At 47.5% G+C, this 4,835-nt stretch overlaps 1 long non-coding RNA gene across 1 annotated transcript; it reads right to left on the bottom strand.

Moving 5' to 3' along the window:
- Positions 1 to 1,977: 1,977 nt before the first annotated feature.
- LOC136458691 (uncharacterized) lies at positions 1,978 to 4,017 on the bottom strand. Its single transcript, XR_010760039.1, has 3 exons — positions 3,873 to 4,017; positions 2,675 to 3,015; positions 1,978 to 2,577 (listed from the first exon to the last, which is right to left on the bottom strand). It is a non-coding gene; the product is annotated as an uncharacterized lncRNA (long non-coding RNA).
- Positions 4,018 to 4,835: the final 818 nt, after the last annotated feature.

The following is a 4,835-nucleotide window of genomic DNA, read 5'->3' on the forward strand; positions in this document are numbered from 1 at the left end:
GGAAGGAGGCAACCGGGCCCCACCCACTCTGGCGCGCCGCTCGCAGGGGGCGCCGTCGCCTCGGGAGGGAAGGGGAGAGAGGGAGAGGAAGGGAGGGAGGGCAGAGCAGGAGGAGGAGGATGGGCGCCGCCACCGTGGACCGCTCGCAGCAGACGCCGATGTTTGGAAGGGAGACGGGCGTAGTGGGCGCGTGCGGTGATGGCGCGGAGCGAGGTTACGTGCGGTATCGCAAGGGGAGGCCTGACCTAGATCCGGCCATCGTCGGCGAGCCAGAGGTGGCTGCCGGAGCTAGGAGGTCGCCGAGGCATGTGGCGGCGACGGAAGTTGAGAGGGCGTGGCTTCTGTCGCTCGAGCGGAGAGGAGGACGTTTTAGTTTTTTTTTCGGAAAAGAACGCCTTCATGAGGGATCGAACCGTGGAGGGAGGCTGCGGGCGTGCGGGGCTGGCGGTGGGGGAGGATGAAGTGGAGCGCGTGACGCGGTATCGCATGGACCAGAAGGAGGAGCGACTCTTAAAAAAAATCGCACCAAAAAATTATACACAATTTTACTCCTTTTAGTCGCAGAAGATGTATGAATCGCGATGGAACCCAGAGATAGATATGTCACGTTACGTGCTGCGATGAGAGACAAGCTAGCTCCCGAAGCATGGTTGCATTGATTGGACAAGACTGCTGGGGAGCTGATGCATGCACGGCGGAAAATCAGGCTGGACCTAACTTGGACCGGCGCGTCAACTCCATCGAGGATAGCTTACATTACATTCCAGATAGGGCCAGGCGTACGTTCCGCTGCCTCACATAGTTCGTTGCATCCGTTCATGTGCTTCGATCGGCTCTAAGAACGTCCTGTTAGAATACACATTTTTCTCACTGATTTTGAAGATTTTCTTGGTAACCATACTACTATATGGTAAGCTTTTGGAAGGTTAGTAACCACAGTTTGTATACCAGCTTCAGATGCCTAGTAGCCATAGATTTGTCTTCTCTCATCTCAGTTGGAAGTTGGAAGAGAAATAATAATAAAACAAAGAGGATTATCTTCTGGTCGCGCTCATAGGGATCGCCCGTATCTGCGCGGCAGCAGCACACAAGTTGAGCAAACGAGTTTGGTTGTCTTTCCGCTTTCCGCAGCTCAGCTGAGCTCAGCACTGATCGAGTCACTGACACACAACGGAATTCGGAAGATAGAGAGCGACAATGTCAACGCCTAGCTAAAAAGATAAGCTGAGTAGTACTCCCTGGCACATGTCGGCCTCTGAGCCAGTAGTAGGAGTATGAGTACCAACCAGGCAACCAGATAACCCCTTCCATGAATCATCCAGTACTTTCCGTGCGTTGCTTAGCGCCTAAACAAGGCGCTTTATTTCCCCTGCCGCCCATCGATCCAGCTTTGAGTCCGCCGCACACAATAATCACTCGCCACATGCGTCCAATCCGTTTTATTCCAAAAAATAAGCTGCGACCATGCATGAAGTCAACCGATTATGATAACGAGAAAAAAAAGAAACCCATCAAGGTCAACACGACGAGAGGCTGGCAGCCAAAAAGTGGCAGCTGCACCCCACTGCTTCTGGGCGGCGAAACCCTTGTGCGGACAAATCTCCGGGCCACATGACCGGCACGCTTCTCAGCGTTTCCGCGTATTTTTTTTTAGCTGGCCGCTGCATGCCATGCCATGGTCCATGCTCCAGTCCAGCCTTCAGCCAGACCTTCCAATCTTATTATTATTTTTTTATATAAAAAGTTATGCTGGGAGAGAGAGCCCGACCACATGCCTTATTTACTAGCGGGCGGGCGGACCGCGGGTGGTCACGCAAAGAAGTCAGGCGCATGAAGCAAAGCGAGAGCGGGGAAGAAGCGATGACCATCTCCACCTCCTCGACCTCTCCCCGTGTATAAAACCCGGCGCCGGCCGGCGTCCCCTACCCACCCCGGGCCACGCCCCCCGCTCCGACCTCCACCCCGAGCCATGGAGATGTAATCGAGCACTATTAGGAAAATAGAAACAAATAGAACCTGCACAACAAGGAGAATGTCACGATCAATCAATAATTAGGATTAACCTATAATCAATGTGTAATCGGTTTGACCAACCTATAGTACACTGTATATTTATTTATATGAACCTAAATAAGCGAAAGTATAGTACACCACGCAATATGGAAGAATTGCGCAATTTATATAGTAGATAGCTACATTATCAAATTATCTAGAAAAAATATTATATTATTTGGTCAGGCAAGCCCATCTAACAGAATAAACAAGAATACAAAATGACTATCTACTGCAGGAATAAATATATTCTTTGTGCATATACATCAAAATCGGTATCATAAAAACAAATGACTATCAAAGTATGAACTGCTGGAACAAACATATTTGAGCAAGGCCAATAAAAATATTCTAATGTATATAGTATAGCACAGGGACTTAAGTCTAAGTTCAGTAGCCCCAAGCTCGATCTAATTTTTTATAACTTTTTTATAACAATAGCAGTTCGTTTAACTTACATAGAGCTACTTGTGTGCTGATTCAAGTCCACCAGAAGCTGGTGTTCGCCACTACAAGTACGGGCCACTGCAAAATTTACAAAGCATCATTGACCATTATTCTGATTTGGGAACTGCATCACCATCTGACCAATGATTAGTAGTGGAGCACTCAAAATACGTACTGCTACCAATTTCATTGGTTAAGGATCAGACACAATCATCAGCGCATTCCATAGGCAATGAAGGGGAGGCAACAAAAGGGAAGGAAAGACCGCATATCAGCACGAACGGGGTTAATGTTCATCTCACCACCCTTCATCCTCGTGTCCACTCAGCAGTCGCCACCTCTCACCATCTAGGAGCCAGATCCAGGCTGACCGTGCCGGATCCGCCATACGCGCTGCTTCTCACCATCCCTGTCCTGGCCGCGACCGTGACTAGGCAGCAGCGGCCGGCGGAGGGCCATCGTCGGTCGAGGGGAGCAGGGCAGCTTGAGAATGTGCTCCACTGGAGGAGAGAACACCTGAAGAGCAGGTAAAGAAAAGATGGACACAATATCATCATTCATAAACATGCACTTTTCTTTGTTCACAAATAACCCAATAATTTTGTCTCTAAAACAAAACAAGAACAGTGCATGCACTTTGCCAGACTTCATTCATTCAAGCATATATCAAAACTGCATATGAATCTGAAATAATTGAGGCTGCAATGGAAGCAAACATCCATGAAAGCTCTAAGAATCATGATCAATGTACATAAAACATGGCCAGGTTGTGAGACAAAAGTCAACAACTAAAGACTCGAGGGATAAACTAATACACGAGCATGTGACATACGTGCTGCTGAACATTGGATTGGACACAGTAATCACAGGGTCATCTTGACAAAACAAATAAGGGGGTGTTTGGTTCCCCCTCCTAAATGCTTTAGGAGCTAAAATCTGGATAGAATCTGTCTAAAGAATCAAACACCCTCTCCTAAAACCTGGTTTTTCTTTAGGAGCTCCACCCCTTCCTAAAACCTACTAAAGTCCTTCCTGGACCCCCACTACCCCTCATTTATTGCCCCCTCCCCCCTCTCTCTCTCCTAAAGAAGGGTAAAAGTGTCTTTGTTCAACAACATTTACTGCTTTTAGTCAGTTTTAGGAGATGCAACCAAACACTCTTTTAGGAAGTTTTAGAAGGCTGCCTAAAATTTTTTGGAACTAAAGTTTTAAGAGGTCGGAACCAAACAGGGCCTAATTGTAGGTATGTTTTTCAATTCATGGCTGCACCCTATTTTCAGAAAGAACTCTCAAGGCAATATGTAATTTCATCTAGAAGCGGATAACAGATAGCAACATCTGCTAATTCACAGGCAAAGTGTCACACAGCCCACCATCATCCACCTATGCCTGAAGCCAAGACGTGGTAAGAGTCCAGCCAGAACTGGTACCCTGCAGCTCCTGGAAGTCAAAACCCAAAATGAATATTAGCATCGATCACACAGGCACTCCACTGTTACAAGCATCAAATCGAACCCATACTGAGGCTTTGTTTAGTTTCAGGAAGTTGGAATTCGGGGCTACTGTAGCACGTTCGTTTTTATTTGGCAAATAGTGTTTAAACATGGATTAATTAGGCTTAAAACGTTCGTCTCGTAATTTCCCACTAAACTGTGCAATTAGTTTTTTTTCCGTCTACATTTAATGCTCCATGCACGGACCGCAAATATTCGATGTGACAGATACTGTAGTACTTTTTGGGATATTGGGGTGGAACTAAACCATGGCTGAATACAACCAATGAAGCTGCAGCTTCAACTGACGGGTACAACTATTTTGTTGATTACACAAGGTATGGTGGTTGCTGCAGTTACATAAACGCAGAAGCAATTTCACCTGCGGGATCTGGGACTGCACAGACCCACATGCAGCAAGCATGAACTAGAACAGACACGCACGGAGAAGCACACAGAACTGCGGTCGTCGGTGACCAGCTTGACGCACAACAGAAGAACACCGTGGGGGGCTCAGAACCAAACTCGGCGGCAGGAGCTACTACGTCGACTGCCACCACCATGCCTGCCTACACCAGTGGCCCAACGGTTCTCACACGGACGAGCACTAGGAGACCGACGAAGAACAAAGGGCCAGAGCTCTAGGAACAGAGAGAACCCGGCCCAAAAATTGAACGAAAATCGATCAAGAACTCCATCAATAGTTCCCAAAATTTGCACAGGTAATCACCAAGGAGTTAGTGAGCTATCCCGAAAGAATCGTCGCCCAATTTCTACCCAATCTCCAGGAAATTTTAGATCGAGCCAAGAACACGAAAAAGTCCCCCAAAACGAAAATCATCG

The sequence above is a fragment of the Miscanthus floridulus genome, chromosome 6, assembly GCF_019320115.1.
Source record: "Miscanthus floridulus cultivar M001 chromosome 6, ASM1932011v1, whole genome shotgun sequence".
In the NCBI taxonomy this organism is placed as follows: domain Eukaryota; kingdom Viridiplantae; phylum Streptophyta; class Magnoliopsida; order Poales; family Poaceae; genus Miscanthus; species Miscanthus floridulus.